This window comes from Manis pentadactyla, chromosome 16 (assembly GCF_030020395.1).
Source record: "Manis pentadactyla isolate mManPen7 chromosome 16, mManPen7.hap1, whole genome shotgun sequence".
In the NCBI taxonomy this organism is placed as follows: domain Eukaryota; kingdom Metazoa; phylum Chordata; class Mammalia; order Pholidota; family Manidae; genus Manis; species Manis pentadactyla.
Genome location: NC_080034.1, coordinates 48,325,759 through 48,346,128, shown reverse-complemented (window position 1 = coordinate 48,346,128; position 20,370 = coordinate 48,325,759). Strand labels below are relative to the sequence as shown.

Genomic DNA, 20,370 nt, shown 5'->3' with positions numbered 1-20,370 from the left:
ACCATATAGAAAGAAAGGCAGTTATTCTGCACCAAAGAAACAGCGCATCCAGGTCCCTCATTCCAGAAGGCACGTTCGCAGAGCAGCGTTCTAGCAGGAGGGTGTCCCATATGAGTTTCCGGGCCATACGAAAAGCACGTTTTCTTATCCCCATTCTGGCAGCCTAGGAAGACCAGAAGAAATAAGTTTCGATGAGGTCTGAGCACCCCCAAGGGACTCAGCGTTTTCTGACAGTTCAAAGTGGACTGGCTGAGTCAAGGGCGAACCTTACTGGCTGCTCACGATATGTGGGTTAACACTGACCATGTGCATTCCTGGGACCAGAGACTGACCCCTGGCACCTATTAACATACCAGATTCCACGCCAAGCACCTGGAGATTCTGACCAGAATGGCTAAAAATAGGACCAGGCCAGTTCACTTCACAGCAGCACCCACTGCAGTCTGCGGCCGAGGTCTGAGATATGCATGTTAGCAGCGAAAGTGAAAGTTATGAGTTTGGGGGTGTTACTAACCCCAATAGGAAAGTTCAGAAAATTCCATGTAGTGTGTAACCCCAGGGAGAGGAAACCCTGGGACGAAATATCTCTAAAAGTGAAATCAAAGGGAGAAATAAAGTATAAAACCCGTTTATTGCTTACAAACTGCAGTCTGGGGCCGTCTCTCTTTCCTGCTCCAGCAGAAGCAAAAGGAGCACTCCTCTAACCTCTCACGTTCAGATCAGCCCTCCGTAGCCCAGGTAATTACCCATTGACGTGGAGATGAATTTAGCTCCACCCCTAAGGGATGCCTGTTGATATGCAGATGCACTAAAACCAGGTGAGACATTTGGGAAATACTACGATTTTACCCACGTAGTGAAATTTGTATGTAGTGGAACTATAGTGGTTAGTACTTTTCACTGGCCGCCAGCGATCTCCTTTCCAATCTGAGTCGTGGCGGAAGTTTGTGCTCTTAAACACCTTTCTGCTTTTTGCTACACTGCAGTGGAGACAGCCTCTGAAAAACCCAAGGGAAATTGAAGAGACTTCTAACCAAAAGAGATAGAATGTTTGTCACCTTTCCCCCACGGCTGGCCAAACAGAAAGCGTCAATGGTTTTTGTTTTTCATTTTTCTCTCTCCAGAGCTTCTCTCCCAACCATACCCAACCATACCCAACCCAACAGTCCTGTTGGCCTTGGCTGGAAGTCCCAAAGAAGAAATTGAGGTAATAAAAGCAGAGTACTTTTCCTTTTAAAAAGGAGGAAATGCCCGTTCAAATGCAGTCCATGTTTATTTTGGCAATCTTTCCTAGTACACAAAAGACTGATTATGAATCATGCACTTCTAAGCATCCTGGCTGGGCTAGTGCTGGGAAACTGTAAACTGATAATCTGGAGAAAATTGGAGCAACTTTAAGGGGAAAAATCATGGCTCAGAAGAATAACCACTATCTAGAGCCTCTTTAGTTTCTAGAGTGAGTTAGAAAGGGGCAAGTGGACTGGGTAAGGTGGGAATGGAGAAGAACTGATCTGAGATGGAGAGGTGGCTGGAAAGGAGAAGCAGTAGATGCTACCTGGCAACCACAGTGAGGTGACTATAGACAAGCAGTTCCCCACAGCAGTTTCCATGAGCTCTCTGCTTCTGTAACACAGCACTCAGAACACATGAGGCATCTTGTCTGCCCTGAGCTTTGTGGATTTTGAGTGCTCAAAAAATACTGTCTCTGTCCTATATTTGTAACAGCTTATAGAAGTTTCAGCATGAAGATATCTTCTTCAGTTTTCTAAAGCCTTCCCTTCTTAGGGCTAAAATAGCTCTCATTCCTTCCTTATCTATCTACCTGACATGGATTCTGAAACTTAACACTAACAAAGCTTCAGAGGTATTGTAACTGAGCTGAAATGTCTTATACTTTGTCTGCCATCCCTCCAGCAGCCCAGGTTTGAAGCTATTTTCCAATTGTCCAACAGCACTCACAGTGTCATCCATGTTCTCTTTTATCACATCTACCTCAATTTTCTCTTTTGTGTATGTTCTTTCTCCTCAGTTTTCCATGGATGAGGATATGAGTGACCCAGAAGGACCAGCTCCTGTCAATTCTTTGCCACCAGTGAATGAGGAAACTTAGACTTAGAATAGAGGCAAATATCTTGATCTTGCAGTTCTCTAGAACACATTTTCTCCAGCTTTTACTGGCTTGAGCAGCAGGAATCCCTGGGCTATGGCCTACAGGAGGATGAGGGCCCTAAATGTGGTGCAGTATTAATTTGTAGTGCCAGATGAGTGATAACAATAATGAAGACCTGTGATATGTTCAAAAAGTAGAGAGCTTATGTGGCACGCACCATATGGTACTTGGTATCAAGCACATTTTTATATTAGATGTGACAGGTTCTCTGGCTCTCAAGTACATTGTGTAGCTTTGAGTGAGCATCACTAGCAAATCTGGTATAAACTCACAGGGGAATTATGAGATGAAAAGTTTGGATTTTTCATGTGTTCTTTTACAAATGCATGAATATTGGTCTGGGTACATCCTATCCAACCTGTCAACCACATTTGCAGAGACAAAGCTGCCCTCCTCTATCTATAGCACTCATGGTCTAGTTTTTTAATCTTTCTGTGCATGATCATCTTCATCTCTCAATGGATGTTAATGAGAGTTACCACTTTGTATAATTGTTCTAAAGATTTGGGGGCATAATATGCATGATGGCACTGTCTCAGTGAGTTACAAACCAAAAGCATGATAAAATAAGCCATTGTTGTTACTTTTAAATAAAAACATCACTACTTACATGGAAGAAGGCCTCTGTGCAGTAGTGATGTTGCAAACACTAGTGCTGAACCTAGCATCTGTTTAAATTGGCAGCAGTCCTCTGCTATTTTGATGGTAATAAGCTAATTCCAACTATGGTAGAAGTTTTGTCTGTCCTCAGGATTAAGGGGTATTTTAAGATTTCAGTTCAGCTATTTATAAAGCCAATGATGGCCAAAATGTTTGCCATATTAGGCCATAAATTTGGAGAAGGCACAAAGGTCTTAGAGGAAGGTAGACCATAGAAAGTATGACCACAAAATTCAGGGAATCAGGAAAAAAAAGATTTATACCAAAGAAACATTCTTCTAATATCAGCAGAAACCCAAGAAAAGTAGTGCAAGTAGGCAATGGTTTGGGCGTGTTAATCTCACTCCAGTGTGCAGTGATCTCTCTCCATCCATACCACTTTAGCATGTTTATGTTTAACTTTATGTTAAAATGACTACTTATATTTTGGAAGGCTTTCCAAAAGGAGAAACAAAGAGCCTTTCCCCCAGGACCTTAGTTAAGTTTTTAGGAAGATTCATGAAAACACTTCCCTTTCAATGAAAAGTAGAAGTCAGATAATAGCTAAACCTCATAAAGAACCTCAGTCAAGAAAGCTGAAAAATGTATATAGGTCCTGGCCTTTCAATGAACTCATGAGTAGAAGCTAATGGTCCACATCAAGATAAATCAGAGGCAACTCCACTCTAGATTAGGGAATAAAAACTCACCCTCGCCCTCAATAGTCCTCCAGTAGTTTATTGCTGCATGTCCTCCAGCCTTCCTAGGCTTTCCTCTAAGTGTGATGCCCAGGGGGTACAGACTCCTATGGACAGAGGCTATTGAAAGAGAGGTGAAACATCAAGCTCTAAACTGAGAGAAACAGGGAAAAACAATCTCAGTAAAAAGAGAGAAATGGTGATTCATGTCAATTCTGCCCCACAGCTCTTGGTAGACAGACCCTTGGCTGAGAAAGAATTTTTAGCAATTTTCCTTGACTGCCTTAGCTGATAAGCCTAAAGGCTTTTTGTTTCACATTTCAGCCTGTAATCTACCTGTAAGTAATTTTTATGTATATTTTAAAGTATGGATTTTTTTTCTAATATGTATAATTGAGTCAGCAATACTTAATGAATAGTCTACATTTCCTTTCTGATCTGTCATACCACCTATGTCAGATACGATATTTCATTATTTGCTTTGGTCTAATTGTGCTATCCATTCTGTTCCGATTTATTTATCTATCTCTGTAAAAATACCATACATATTAATTACTGTCATTTAGAGGACATCTAATATTTGGAAAACAGCACTGATGTCTTTTTTTAACTTTTAAAATGATTTAGCTTGCTAAAACTCACTATTTTTTCCAAGTACTAGAATCTATTGGAATTTGGATTGAAATACACATATGCACATAATTTTAAAGAAACTTTTCATTTTTATGTTATGCGACTTTTGTTCTCATTAATGTAATGTATCTTTGCATTTATTTAAGAAGTTTTTGCTATCTTTCCATAAAATTGTATAACTCTTAGTGTGTAAGTATTGTACATAACTTGTCATATTAACTCTAAGGTACAATTTTGAAAACCTTATTTTCTTTGAATATGATATATTTCTCAATTAAAATTATGAACAGTATCTAGCAAATGTGCTAAACTCATTTATTGATTTTAAACATTTGTTGATTCTCCAGTTTTCTCTGTAGATATCCCTTTCAATTCTTATACATATTTTCTAACTTTAAATTATCCTAACAAACTACAATTGTTTCCCCCACACGGAATAAGTAATCTTATTCTTATTTCAATTTTCAACAGGTTTTATTATTTCAACCACAAATTCACACAACAGTTATTTAAACCTCTTTTCAGAGTATTTCTCTACATCCAGGTTTCTCTTGACTTCATCTCCTTGAAGAATTCTTCCCCAGACATTTCTGAACTCTTGCAGTCTGGTCTAGCTCCCTTTAACACTTCATATATATGATATTCCTGTCACCCCCAACTATCTGACCATTTGTCTCCTATATTGCATTTGTATCTCATACTTTCTGTATCCCAAGTCTTCCTTTTTCTTAACTTACGCTTTCATTGTGGTAGAACATATCCTCCAATAGATCCTGAGAAAGGCAGTATTGAAGGTAAATTTCACAAGGCAATGTATATTTGAAAATCTGTCTTACACACTCAAACTAGATTGATACTTACAGGTCATAAAGAATTCTAGAGTGGATGTCATCTTCTCTCAGCTTTGAAAGCCAATGCTTCACTGTCTTATAGCTTCCCTTAACCTTTAAATGTCAGTTATTCTATTAACTGGTCCTTTTTGTAATTTTTTTACACTCTCTATTTTATGTTCTCCGTTTCTTCAATAATCAAGTATAAGAATATTTTTCTCCTTTTTACTAAATACTCAATGATCCCTGCTTATGTAGATTTTCTGTGTGTGTGTTAGAGTGTTGTGATATATACCTGATTTTTTTAGGTTTATCTTCCTTGCACTTCCCCTATTCTGTATTTTTGGAAGTAGTACTATTTACTTATTGTACATCCTAGACTTTTCCTCTAGTATGCTTATTTTGTTCACTCCTCATTGCTATTCTTTGCTTGATATTCCAGAATATTATCGTACTTTATGATCTACTTACTGAATTTTTCATTTCTGATAATGTATTTTTGTTTTACAAAAGCCTCTTTCCTTGTGTAAACACACTTGTATTTAATGTCTCCCATGTCTCTGAATATATTATTGGTTTATTCTCAGCATTGTTCTATCTATGTAGACTTTGTCCCTCAAGTTGCTCTTTGTTTCTGTGTTTTATTACCTTTCTTTAATATACTCTACAGATATGTAATAATTCTGACTTTTCATAGTTAAGAGCAGGATGCAGGAAAGTCGATCAGAAGATCTGACGCTTTGAATGACACTTCTTTATTGTGAGTGGAAGTGGGATTGAAGAGAGCTGGGAAAGCTAACGGTTTAAGATCTAGGTTTTCATAGATTTATTTTGTTTTTAGTATGGAACCGCAACCATCAAATGCGTCAAGTGTCTCCCAGGCCAGTGACCTCTGTTTTTTCCTCTTAAGAGAACAAACCTCGAATTTTCTTCTTGAGAATTCCTTGGCAAGAGCTAGGAGAGCTTGAATCTGTGGGGAAGAGAACGCGAGTCTCCCCGAAGGATTGGGAAACTGCTGGAATGGCCAGCCTCTGTGCAGACCTGCCCACACATTTATTTGTCATTGTTCCTGATCTGAAGCCCCGGGCTACACCCTTTTGACGTAAAGTCGAATCCTCGCCCCTCTACCCAGTTTTACAATTTTAGGAATCTCTGCGATTCAGGCTTTCTCACTCTTGAGGTGAGAAAATGTTTCGTGTCTCGAGCACTCAGGCGTCACTGAAACCTAAGTCTTAAGGTGTCTAGAAGTAGCAGAAATAACAAGATCCCTTTTTTGTGGGCTCTTGTGCACCACCGAGCCCGAGGGCTAAGCCGTGCATGAAAATAGATCTCCCGAAGAGAAGCGCGGGGAGAACCAGCAATTGTTTCTTCCGTACACCCTCAGAAGCCTAAACTAAGGCAAAAAACAAAAACAAAGCAAAGCAAACCCTGCTGTGTGTGTGGAATCAGGGAAGAGTCGAGCGGCGGGGTTGGGAAAAGGAAAATAGTACAATCCAGGGTCTTTGTTGGTTCCACTGGGGATCGAACCCAGGACCTTCTGCGTGTAAAGCAGACGTGATAACCACTACACTATGGAACCGTAAGACATAAGTCTGCCTTCTTTCTCAGAATACATAACTACCTATCATTCCCCAACTATCCTATTATTTGCTTTCTATATTGCATTTGTATCTCATACTTTCTGTATCCCAAGTCTTCCTTCCCTACATAAGTACTTGGACAAATATATTTTAAAATGTTGATAAATTTTTGATCCATATATAGATAACTTTGCTCGAACATAGGGAAACTTAGTGCTGAGTTACATTTCCAGGGCATTTCACTCGCGCACAAGCTTTAAATATCCGCAGTAGAGTCATCTGTGAACATAAGAGAAAGAATTATCAAAAACTGCATTCTTGATTTGTACCTTTTTGAACATTTCTAAACTAATCTATACTCATCCATTGGTGAAAAAATTATTTTTTTTTCAGCGTCTACCATCTGCCAAGCATTTGTAGAGGTGCTGAGGACAGAGCAGTGCAACTAATAAACCCTGGCATGGGTGCACCTTACACCGTGGTTCCTAGGAAATAACAGGTCCTGAGTAAATGATCTCCCTTTATCTGAGACTGAGTCAGAGCTGGCTAACTGGGGACTACTCACTAAGTCAACTTAAGGATATTTATGCATTAAAATGAGAGCCAAATAAATATTTTCAATTGCAGGGTTTCAGAGCATGCCCCCACAAAATATGCCTTTCTGGTATATTGCCTGATTTGAGTTAAAGGCACTTGAAAACCAAAAGATGCAGGAAGGGTACTCTACACTCCTTTTTCTTCCTGAAAGCAGGAGAAAAAATTCCCAAGTGAAAGGTGCCCTCCCCATACCAGGAGGAAGTAAGCATTCTTACCACCAGAGAGAAGTGGAGGCTGAGGAAAATCTGTACAAAAAAAATGTTAAATTAACTCTTATCCTCCTAGTCACTTCTCAACAATTAATTGTCCTAGCCAAACCCCTTGTCTTGTCACGTTTTCACAATATCTGTCCAACCTAGTATGTAAGTATTAGATTCTGACCGATTCGTTGAGTCTTCTTTTCTCTTGTGTAAGGTCCTAAGTACATGTAAAGATTACTTGATAAAATTTGTATGTTCTTCTCCTATTCTGTTTGTTTTTTTTTTTTAAATAATTATTTTTTATTGAAGGGTAGTTGACGCACAGTATTACATTACATTAGTTTCAAGTGTACAACACAATGGTAGAACATTTATATACATAATTCTAGGTTCCAGCTATCACCCTACCAAGCTGTTACAATATCTTGACTATATTCCTTATGCTATACATTACATCCCGGTTACTTATTTATTTTACCATTGGAAGTCTGTCCTTTTTTTTTTTTTTTTTTTTTTTTGTGAGGGCATCTCTCATATTTATTGATCAAATGGTTGTTAACGACAATAAAATTCTGTATACGGGAGTCAATGCTCAATGCACAATCATTAATCCACCCCAAGCCTAATTTTCGTCAGTCTCCAATCTTCTGAGGCATAACAAACAAGTTCTTACATGTAGAGCAAATTCTTACATAATGAATAAGTTACATAGTGAACATTACAAGGGCAGTCATCACAGAAACTTTCGGTTTTGCTCATGCATTATGAACTCTGAACAGTCGGTTCAAATATGAATACTCATTTGGTTTTTATACTTGATTTATATGTGGATACCACATTTCTCTCTTTATTATTATGATTTTTAATAAAATGCTGAAGTGGTAGGTAGATACAAGATAAAGGTAGAAAACATAGTTTAGTGTTGTAAGAGAGCAAATGTAGATGATCAGGTGTGTGCCTGTAGACTATGTGTTAATCCAAGCTAGACAAGGGCAATAAAACATTCACGTATGCAGAAGATTTCTCTCAGAACAGGGGGGGTGAGGTTCTAAGCCTCACCTCTGTTGATCCCCAATTTCTCACCTGATGGCCCCCCTGCGACTGTGCCTGTCTTAGGTTGTTCCTCCCTTGAGGAATCTTACCCGTCTCTGGCTAACCAGTCATCTTCCGGGGCCATACAGGGAAATGTGAAGTTGGTAAGTGAGAGGGAAGCCTTATTGTTTGAAAAGGTTAGCTTTTTACTTCTTTGCATATTTATGCCCTGTGGCTTCTATGCCCAGCATTTGTCTTGAGGTATCTTTACCACTTGGAAGAATTATGATACTCGGTAAATTTGATATGAGGCACGAATTCTATTTAAGGGTTGTAATTAGGAAGAAAAGCTATAGAAGTAGCAGGCGGAAGAAAACATGGGAAGATTGATTATTTCTTTGACATATCTTCTTGTAGAGTAACTTCAGCATGTATAGGTTTTAAGCTACTACTTAAATTGCGCACACACATTAACATAATAGGAGTATAGTTACATAACCAAAGCATATCTGTAATTACCAGCCATCTCCAGTGAAACCAAGAAAACTAGTTAGGCACCTTAGGCATTTGTGAAAACTTATCTATGATATGGTGGATATTGTCCAACTGAACTTGAACAGTCTGAGAGAAATCAGACAAATTAAAACAACCCATTCCTGGGGGCTGTTCACATGCCATATGTTCTTTTAACAGTAAATAGTCTGTAGTTGTAAGAGTTTGGAGCGCTACAATTTGCACTTCTCCTAATTCTTGGTTGAGTTCCAACAGTATAGATCCAGTCAAATTTGTTGTTTTACTGTATGCACAGGCCAGCTTAGATATGTCCTTCCTCATTCCCATGGCAAGTCCAGGAACTGGTGGGATGAGTGCATCTACAGCTGTAGCAGTGCGTGGATCTTTGTTGGGGTTTTTTGATGATCATCTTCTGGCATGAGTCTTCCAGAGAGTGCAGATGTTGGAAGTTCTTTTTCATATCGTATCTTAGTTCATTTTCGGGGTAGCCCAATTAGGCTTTGATCCTCTGTATAAACACAAACAGACCCTTTGCCTACACTTTTATATGCCCTTTATACCCTTGTGTAGAACTCGTTGGAGGTTACCACACAGGAACTGCCCTTTTTTTTTTTTTTTTTTTTTTGCTATCACTAATCTACACTTACATGACGAATATTATGTTTACTAGGCTCTCCCCTATACCAGGTCTCCCCTATAAACCCCTTTACAGTCAGTGTCCATCAGCATAGCAAAATGTTGTAGAATCACTACTTGCCTTCTCTGTGTTGTACAGCCCTCCCTTTTCTCCTACCCCCCCATGCATGTTAATCTTAATACCCCCCTACTTCTCCCCCCCTTATCCCTCCCTACCCACCCATCCTCCCCAGTCCCTTTCCCTTTGGTACCTGTTAGTCCATTCTTGAGTTCTGTGATTCTGCTGCTGTTTTGTTCCTTCAGTTTTTCCTTTGTTCTTATATTCCACAGATAAGTGAAATCATTTGGTATTTCTCTTTCTCCGCTTGGATTGTTTCACTGAGCATAATACCCTCCAGCTCCATCCATGTTGCTGCAAATGATTGGATTTGCCCTTTTCTTATAGCTGAGTAGTATTCCATTGTGTATATGTACCACATCTTCTTTATCCATTCATCTATTGATGGACATTTAGGTTGCTTCCAATTCTTGGCTATTGTAAATAGTGCTGCAATAAACATAGGGGTGCATCTGTCTTTCTCAAACTTGATTGATGCGTTCTTAGGGTAAATTCCTAGGAGTGGAATTCCTGGGTCAAATGGTAAGTCTGTTTTGAGCATTTTGATGTACCTCCATACTGCTTTCCACAATGGTTGAACTAACTTACATTCCCACCAGCAGTGTAGGAGGGTTCCCCTTTCTCCACAGCCTCGCCAACATTTGTTGTTGTTTGTCTTTTGGATGGCAACCATCCTTACTGGTGTGAGGTGATACCTCATTGTAGTTTTAATTTGCATTTCTCTGATAATTAGCGATGTGGAGCATCTTTTCATGTGTCTGTTGGCCATCTGTATTTCTTTTTTGGAGAACTGTCTGTTCAGTTCCTCTGCCCATTTTTTAATTGGGTTATTTGTTTTTTGTTTGTTGAGGCGTGTGAGCTCCTTATATATTCTGGACGTCAAGCCTTTATCGGATGTGTCATTTTCAAATATATTCTCCCAGACTGTAGGGATCCTTCTTGTTCTATTGATGGTGTCTTTTGCTGTACAGAAGCTTTTCAGCTTAATATAGTCCCACTTACTCATTTTTGCTGTTGTTTTCCTTGCCCGGGGAGATATGTTCAAGAAGAGGTCACTCATGTTTATGTCTAAGAGGTTTTAGCCTATGTTTTCTTCCAGGAGTTTAATGGTTTCATGGCTTACATTCAGGTCTTTGATCCATTTTGAGTTTACTTTTGTATATGGGGTTAGACAATGGTCCAGTTTCATTCTCCTACATGTAGCTGTCCAGTTTTGCCAGCACCACCTGTTGAAGAGACTGTCATTTCGCCATTGTATGTCCATGGCTCCTTTATCAAATATTAATTGACCATATATGTCTGGGTTAATGTCTGGATTCTCTAGTCTGTTCCATTGGTCTGTGGCTCTGCTCTTGTGCCAGTACCAAATTGTCTTGATTACTATGGCTTTATAGTAGAGCTTGAAGTTGGGGAGTGAGATCCCCCCTACTTTATTCTTCTTTCTCAGGATTGCTTTGGCTATTCGGGGTCTTTGGTGTTTCCATATGAATTTTTGAATTATTTGTTCCAGTTCATTGAAGAATGTTGCTGGTAGTTTCATAGGGATTGCATCAAATCTGTATATTGCTTTGGGCAGGATGGCCATTTTAACGATATTAATTCTTCCTAGCCATGAGCATGGGATGAGTTTCCATCTGTTAGTGTCCCCTTTAATTTCTCTTAAGAGTGACTTGTAGTTTTCAGAGTATAAGTCTTTCACTTCTTTGGTTAGGTTTATTCCTAGGTATTTTATTTTTTTTGATGCAATTGTGAATGGAGTTGTTTTCCTGATTTCTCTCTCTGTTGGTTCATTGTTAGTATATAGGAAAGCCACAGATTTCTGTGTGTTGATTTTGTATCCTGCAACTTTGCTGTATTCCGATATCAGTTCTAGTAGTTTTGGGGTGGAGTCTTTAGGGTTTTTTATGTACAGTATCATGTCATCTGCAAATAGTGACAGTTTAACTTCTTCTTTACCAATCTGGATTCCTTGTATTTCTTTATTTTGTCTGATTGCCGTGGCTAGGACCTCCAGTACTATGTTAAATAACAGTGGAGAGAGTGGGCATCCCTGTCTATTTCCCGATCTCAGAGGAAATGCTTTCAGCTTCTCGCTTTTCAATATAATGTTGGCTGTGGGTTTATCATAGATGGCCTTTATTATGTTGAGGTACTTGCCCTCTATTCCCATTTTGCTGAGAGTTTTTAACATGAATGGATGTTGAACTTTGTCAAATGCTTTTTCAGCATCTATGGAGATGATCATGTGGTTTTTGTCTTTCTTTTTGTTGATGTGGTGGATGATGTTGATGGACTTTCGAATGTTGTACCATCCTTGCATCCCTGGAATGAATCCCACTTGGTCATGGTGTATGATCCTTTTGATGTATTTTTGAATTCGGTTTGCTAATATTTTGTTGAGTATTTTTGCATCTACGTTCATCAGGGATATTGGTCTGTAGTTTTCTTTTTTGGTGGGGTCTTTGCCTGGTTTTGGTATTAGGGTGATGTTAGCTTCATAGAATGAGTTTGGGAGTATCCCCTCCTCCTCTATTTTTTGGAAAACTTTAAGGAGAATGGGTATTATGTCTTCCCTGTATGTCTGATAAAATTCCGAGGTAAATCCATCTGGCCCGGGGGTTTTGTTCTTTGGTAGTTTTTTGATTACCGCTTCAATTTCGTTGCTGGTAATTGGTCTGTTTAGATTTTCTGTTTCTTCCTGGGTCAATCTTGGAAGGTTATATTTTTCTAGGAAGTTGTCCATTTCTCCTAGGTTTCCCAGCTTGTTAGCATATAGGTTTTCATAGTATTCTCCAATAATTCTTTGCATTTCCGTGGGGTCCGTCGTGATTTTTCCTTTCTCGTTTCTGATACTGTTGATTTGTGTTGACTCTCTTTTCTTCTTAATAAGTCTGGCTAGAGGCTTACCTATTTTGTTTATTTTCTCGAAGAACCAGCTCTTGGTTTCATTGATTTTTGCTATTGTTTTATTCTTCTCAATTTTATTTATTTCTTCTCTGATCTTTATTATGTCCCTCCTTCTGCTGACCTTAGGCCTCATCTGTTCTTCTTTTTCCAATTTCGATAATTGTGACATTAGACCATTCATTTGGGATTGCTCTTCCTTTTTTAAATATGCTTGGATTGCTATATACTTTCCTCTTAAGACTGCTTTTGCTGTGTCCCACAGAAGTTGGGGCTTAGTGTTGTTGTTGTCATTTGTTTCCATATATTGCTGGATCTCCATTTTGATTTGGTCATTGATCCATTGATTATTTAGGAGCGTGTTGTTAAGCCTCCATGTGTTCGTGATCCTCTTTGCTTTCTTTGTACAGTTTATTTCTAGTTTTATGCCTTTGTGGTCTGAAAAGTTGGTTGGTAGGATTTCAATCTTTTGGAATTTTCTGAGGCTCTTTTTGTGGCCTAGTATGTGGTCTATTCTGGAGAATGTTCCATGTGCACTTGAGAAGAATGTATATCCCGCTGCTTTTGGATGTAGAGTTCTATAGATGTCTATTAGGTCCATCTGCTCTACTGTGTTGTTCAGTGCTTCCGTGTCCTTACTTATTTTCTGCCCAGTGGATCTATCCTTTGGGGTGAGTGGTGTGTTGAAGTCTCCTAGAATGAATGCATTGCAGTCTATATCCCCCTTTAGTTCTGTTAGTATTTGTTTCACATATGCTGGTGCTCCTGTGTTGGGTGCATATATATTTAGAATGGTTATATTCTCTTGTTTGACTGAGCCCTTTATCATTATGTAGTGTCCTTCTTTATATCTTGTTACTTTCTTTGTTTTGAAGTCTATTTTGTCTGATATTAGTACTGCAACCCCTGCTTTCTTCTCACTGTTGTTTGCTTGAAATATGTTTTTCCATCCCTTGACTTTTAGTCTGTACATGTCTTTGGGTTTGAGGTGAGTTTCTTGTAAGCAGCATATAGATGGGTCTTGCTTTTTTATCCATTCTGTTACTCTGTGTCTTTTGATTGGTGCATTCAAATCAAATTTTAGGGTGACTATTGAAAGATATGTACTTATTGCCATTGCAGCCTTTAAATTCGTGGTTACCAAAGGTTCAAGGTTAGCCTCTTTAGTATCTTACTGCCTAACTTAGCTCGCTTATTGAGCTGTTATATACACTGTCTGGAGATTCTTTTCTTCTCTCCCTTCTTGTTCCTCCTCCTCGATTCTTCATATGTTGGGTGTTTTGTGCTGTGCTCTTTCTAGGAGTGCTCCCATCTAGAGCAGTCCCTGTAAGATGTTCTGTAGAGGTGGTTTGTGGAAAGCAAATTCCCTCAGCTTTTGTTTGTCTGGGAATTGTTTAATCCCACCGTCATATTTGAATGATAGTCGTGCTGGATACAGTATCCTTGGTTCAAGGCCCTTCTGTTTCATTGTATTAAATATATCATGCCATTCTCTTCTGGCCTGTAGGGTTTCTGTTGAGAAATCTGACGTTAGCCTGATGGCTTTCCCTTTATAGGTGACCTTTTTCTCTCTAGCTGCCTTTAACACTCTTTCCTTGTCCTTGATCTTTGCCATTTTAATTATTATGTGTCTTGGTGTTGCCCTTCTTGGATCCTTTCTGTTGGGGGTTCTGTGTATTTCCGTGGTCTGTTTGATTACTTCCTCCCCCAGTGTGGGGAAGTTTTCAGCAATTATTTCTTCTAAGATACTTTCCATCTCTTTGCCTCTCTCTTCTTCTTCTGGGACCCCTATAATACGGATATTGCTCCTTTTAGATTGGTCACACAGTTCTCTTAATATTGTTTCATTCCTGGAGATCCTTTTGTCTCTCTCTATGTCAGCTTCCATGCGTTCCTGTTCTCTGATTTCAATTCCATCAATGGCCTCTTGCATTCTATCCATTCTGCTTATAAACCCTTCCAGAGTTTGTTTCATTTCTGCGATCTCCTTTCTGGCATCTGTGATCTCTTTCCGGACTTCATCCCATTTTTCTTGCGTATTTCTCTGCATCTCTGTCAGCATGTTTATGATTCTTATTTTGAATTCTTTGTCAGGAAGACTGGTTAGGTCTGTCTCCTTCTCTGGTGTTGTCTCTGTGATCTTTGTCTGCCTGTAGCTTTGCCTTTTCATGATGATAGGAATAGACTGCAGAACTGGGACGAGTGACGGCTGGAAGGACTTCCTTTCTTGTTGGTTTGTGGCCCTCCTCTCCTGGGAGAACAGCGGCCTCTAGTGGCTTGTGCTGCGCAGCTGCGCGCAGACAGGGTTTCTGCTTCCTGCCCGGCTGCTATGGAGTTAATCTCCGCTGTTGCTGTGGGCGTGGCCTGGCTCGGGCAGCTACTCCAAAATGGTGGAGTCGCGTTGGAGCAGGAGCTGCTGGGAGGCTATTTATCTCCGTAAGGGGCCTCCCTGCTCCCTGCAGCCCAGGGGTTAGGGTGCCCAGAGATCCCGGCTTCCCTACCTCTGGATTAAGTGGCCCGCCCTGCCCCTTTAAGACTTCCAAAAAGCACCCGCCAAAACAAAACAACGACCACAAAAAAAAACAAGAAAAAAAATTTTTTTAATTAAAAAAAAAAAAAAATTTTTTTAATTAAAAAAAAAAAAGGTGGTCGTTCGTTTTTCTTTATTCTCCGGTGCCAGCCTCAGGCCTCTGCTCACCGGTCTTTCTGCCCTGTTTCCCTAATATTGGGGTCCCTGTCCCTTTAAGACTTCCAAAAAGCGCTCGCCAAAACAAAGCAAAAAAGCAAAAAAAAAAAAAAAAAATGGTCGCGAGCTTTTCTTATGTCCTCTGTCGCCCAGCCTCCAGTGCCTGCTCACTGTTCTTGCTGCCCTGTTTTCCCAGTATCGAGGGCCCTGCACTCTGGCCCGGATGGCTGGGGCTGGGTGTTCGGCAGCCCTGGGCTCCGTCTCCCTCCCGCTCTGCCTGCTCTTCTCCCGCCGGTAGCTGGGGGGAGGGGCGCTCGGCTCCCGCCGGGCCGGGGCTTGTATCTTACCCCCTTCGCGAGGCGCTGGGTTCTCTCAGGTGTGGATGTGGTCTGGATATTGTCCTGTGTCCTCTGGTCTTTATTCTAGGAAGGGTTGTCTTTGTTATATTTTCATAGATATATGTTGTTTTGGGAGGAGATTTCCGCTGCTCTACTCACGCCGCCATCTTCCGCCCCACCCTGGACAAAGTTTTTAAACTTGCTTTCTTTACCTTCTAGAATGCATATTTTATAAGAGAAGAATTCTTGTTTTTTGTTCATGTATCTTCAATATCTATAAAATTACCTTAAATACTGCAATGACTCAACATTTGTGGAAAAAATGAATTAACAGATAGATTTAAAATGTGTTGCAATATCCAATATTTTCTCTAGATGGCGATATTGACCATGAAATAGGAATTACATTCCAATTTTTGAAACCATTTTTAAAATTTACATTGAAGATTGCATCTTTTAAATGAAGTTTCTACTCGGTGGTACGAGTTCAGAAACATAGATGTATTCTCTTTGTCACAAAATCAAATGATGAAAGCTCTTGATAATGACCAAATTTTTACATCGCACGGAAAATGTAATAAATAAGGTATAGCTGAATAGTTACCTGCAGGAGGGCTCTGTGGCTTAGCTGGTGAAAGCGCCTGTCTAGTAAACAGGAGATCCTGGGTTCGAATCCCAGCGGGGCCTGTATTGTTTGCTTTTGTATTTTCACTACTGCCACTAAATATTATGTGGGGTTTGCACTAAATAGCTGGAAAGGCTACTGTATTACTATTCCACTTTTGGAGAGACTATTACCAGATAACTGAATCGATATGAAAGAGTGGGATGAAAGAAAAGTTGATTAAGCTTTCTACAGTTGATAGAAAATGGGGAGCTTGCTGATGATTGCTATGGCAATGATCTGGATTAAGAAAAATTATCTTGCACTAGGTGATAGGCAGTAACATTTCACATTCTGTTTGGGAAGTTCGGTCTCATATCTCTTAACCTATGACAGCCAACATTTTCAGCTAAATGATGGAGTTCGGTTGTCAGTGTCAGGCAAAGAATTAATAAGCCATGGCATCTGGTTTGGAATCAGACTTATTTTTATTTTTGAGAACAAGTAAGAGAGCACTGGTGTAATTTAGATAGTCACAATTTTGGTTTTGTACAAACCCTAAGAACTGTCAGATTTGTTTGCACATTGGTATAACCTGTTGAGTACAAGGGGAAAAACTGGAGCAAAACAACGTTTTGAGGACATAAATCACAAATAAATTATCATTGTCTTGAATCTTAACTGACATTGTAGTTCCCAAGCTAAAACGTACTGTGTAGCACTGGCCTACACACTGGGCATTCCATTTCTCCATTTTCCAAGATTTCAAATATGATTGAAGTTCCGCAAGAGTCATTGTCTTTCCACTTTAGTAAAAGTAGTCCTGCACTTTGGCTGAAATTCCATTTATACCTCATGGTAAACTTGGATTCATTTTCCTAGTTTTATTCATAGCCGTTCTCCCCATCTTCTTCCAAAAGAATGAGAGCAAAAAAAAGATGGTCATGAAGGGTTGCCGATTATGCCACCCCAAAATATGCCACGTTGGCATATGTATTATTGTGAGCTGAAAGCAAGTAAGCAGTAACAGATACCAAAAAACAAATTCCCCGCCCACCTGCTATTTGCCTAAAAGCGGGACAAGTTTAATGGAGGTCCTTTTTTCTCTTTCTCTCAGTCCCCAGAGACAACTTTAGACCCTAAAGGCTTGGAATCTAAATAACAAACTTGACTACCGTTTATCTCTGCCCATCGAAGCATAAAACTGCTTTCCTTTGTCCTGTCATTTCTCCACAAATTTATTGTTCTTTGTTGAATATGCTATGTAAACTGAAATTATAAGCCACCTCTGAGAGTTACTTATTTTTCCCTGATTATATCCCGCATATACGTGAGGTTTACATGTTAATAAACTTCTATTTGTTTTTCTCCTGTTAATGTCTTTTACTATGGGGCGGGTAGGGGGATGATTCTCAGCTGAGAGCTCAGAAGGGTAGAGGAAAAATTGTGTTTCCACCCCTGCAGTCATAAGCCTCAACAATGTAAGGTTAAAGGCACTGGGGGGAGGGGCAAGCACATCGGACACTGATGACGTGCAAAAGTCCCCGGCTGCTGCCCTCTCCCAACCTGAAAAATGTGCCTTAAACTAGCCAATCCTCGGAACATCACCCGGGAATTTGCGTTCAAATAAACTACCTGGCCCTTTGTTGCCTCTCTTCGCCTGCTTATTTCGGCTAGAATTTCTTACAAACAACTTCCATACTGCAGTATTCTGATCTTGCAAACTAAATCCACTGAAGATCGAAAATACCTTTAGTCCTATATATCATATATTACAGTGTTGTTCCTGCCCTATCCTTACCAAAAGCTCATTTGGGAAGGGACAAATATGTTCTCAGATTCCTGTCAATAAGTAACCCTGAACATTCCTTATCTAGTTCAACCATTGTTGTTGAACTGTTGTTGAAATGTTACATAGAACACACAAGACAAGAACCAAACTGACTACCTAACACCTGTCAGTTACTCCAAATTCAGCCTCTACATCGAACGGAGGCTTCCTGCATTATAAGTATATCCCCAGACTACCTCCACAGCCTGGTTGAAGGATAAGGAAGTTGAATCCCCTCTCCTCTTTCTCTGCTACATTTTTTTAAATTTTGGTATCATTAATATAAAGTCACATGGGCAACATTGTGGTTACTAGATTCCCCCCATTTTCAAGTCCCCACCACATACCCCGTTACAGTCACTGTCCAGCGTAGTAAGATGTTATAGAGTCACTACTTGTCTTCTCTGTACTATACTGCCTTCCCCATGCCCTCCCACTACGTTGTGTGTGCTGGGTCACTGGGATGGGGGTGTGGGCTTGGGTCATGCTGGGCTGCAGCTTCTATCTTACACCCTTTGTGAGGCTCTGGGTTCTCGCAGATGTAAATGTAGCCTGGCTGTTGGTACTTTATCTTCTGGTCTCTCTTTTAGGAATGGTTCTATTTGTTGTATTTTCAAAAAAATATATGGTTTCCACTGCCCTACTTACGCCACCATCTTGGCTCCTCCTATCCAACGTGCTCATTTTTATGTTGTATGTGAGTCATAGTTTTGTATTTTTCCAGAAATTATCTTTGAACAAATCTATACATAATCTTCTTGATTAAAAGTTTGCTTTGGAGCCCCTACTTTAAGACTATTTGAAATAATATATGGTTTCACACAGAGAATGTTTCATTGATATTGTAACAGAAAATTAAGGGTGCTATCTCCTGGCCGTCTCTCTAGCCCTACTTGTACATTTCCTGTCTTCAGTAGTGGGATGTATTTAAAAGTTCAAATTCAACTTCTGGCTAGCTGGACTAACTCAGTTGAAAATAGGGTCTGTTTCTGTATAATATATAATATTAAATATGCTGTGTGAAAGCTCTGCAAGTGTTGACAAATTATCTCCAAGATATATCAAGTATAAAAAAGCAGGATGCAAAAGAGTGTATACAATGTGACAATTTTGTAAGTAGAAAGGAAAAAGAAAATTTATATTCATATTTACATCTGTGTGCATAAAGAAAATCATGAATACATATGAAATTAAGAATAGTACTTATACATGGTCTGTAGTGCTGAGGTCTGGCAGTAAGGGGCTAAGACAGGGGATGAGAGGGAGAAGGAATACCTAATTTATACCCATGTAGTTACTGACCCTGTAAATGCATTACCTTATGGGGGTGTTATGTGGGGGATGAGGCTCATCAGGCTAAGGAGAAACATGGCAGAGCTGGACTCCTTATTGTAGGATCTAGGAGATAATTCACTTCCAGAGTCATGGTGTTGACAGGATGCAGTTCCATGAAGTTATCAAAGGACTGAGGTCTCTGTTTCCTAGCAGGTTATCAGCTAGAAATCATTGTTTCTACTGGGTGTTATCCCATTTCCTAGAGGCTGGCTTCCATCTTCAAAGTTAGCAGCAGCCTGTAGAGTCCTTCTTCTTTTCAAATCTATAAGTATATTATTTAATACACAGTGGAGTTATAGGTATTCTTTAATTGTTTAAAAAACTTTGGGGGGATTCTGACTTATATCCAGGCACTGTTCTTGACGTGAAGGATGCAAAACAGAGTAAGGCCCTGCCTTCTTGGATTTACTGATCACCCACTAACTCCCTGGCAACTCTGCTTGAGACATGATTTATGTCGTTACTTTAAATCGTTAATGTTTCTTCATAGTAACCCTGTACTTTTAAACAAGAGAAAGAGTAAACATATGTTGAGGTTCTGGGGAAAGAGCAAGAGGAGAGGAGAGAAACAGGTAAAGGAGATTGTGGGCTAGGCACAAAGAGGCCCAGGGACCAGACTTCAAGAAAGGGACAAGACAGAGAGAGCAAGGCGCTTAGACTGAGAGCGGCCCCAGTGGTTCTTGCCCACCGTACACCCTGTTTTCATAAATAAAATCTCAGATCCAACCCATTTATGATATAAGTTCAAAAGAATTTTTAGACGAGTTGTAAATGGCTTGGTTAAGTGGGAGCGCTGAGGTAACAGTCAAATATAACCCAAAGGAGGACCGTTGCTCCATTTGCCCGCAGAGCATTCTCAAGGGCAGGTCTGTAGACGCAAGGAAACGCCAGCAGGCTGAGATAGTTCCCACATGCAGAAAAAGAAAAACTAAATGCCTCCTCTAGTATACCGTAGGGGGTGGAACCTATGACCATAAAACTATAAAAACAACGCTTTAACCGCCTGAGCAACTTACCTTAACGAAA

General features: G+C 39.8%; 1 protein-coding gene and 2 non-coding genes across 8 annotated transcripts in view; 2 read left to right on the top strand and 1 right to left on the bottom strand.

Moving 5' to 3' along the window:
• Positions 1-20,370, top strand: part of LOC118910400 (histone H2A type 1-H) — a 274,537-nt gene that overhangs the window by 12,157 nt on the left and 242,010 nt on the right. Inside the window, exon 2 of one of the 6 annotated variants that reach the window (XM_057494282.1) lies at positions 1,125-3,640. The exons of the other annotated variants lie outside the window; for them this stretch is intronic. The gene's annotated coding sequence lies outside the window, so the exon portion shown is untranslated. Of the gene's footprint in view, positions 1-1,124; positions 3,641-20,370 lie in introns of those variants that run through there. 6 annotated transcript variants of the gene reach the window in all.
• Positions 6,477-6,549, bottom strand: TRNAV-UAC (transfer RNA valine (anticodon UAC)). The gene has a single exon. It is a non-coding gene; the product is annotated as a tRNA-Val (tRNA).
• TRNAT-AGU (transfer RNA threonine (anticodon AGU)) lies at positions 16,188-16,261 on the top strand. Its single transcript has one exon. It is a non-coding gene; the product is annotated as a tRNA-Thr (tRNA).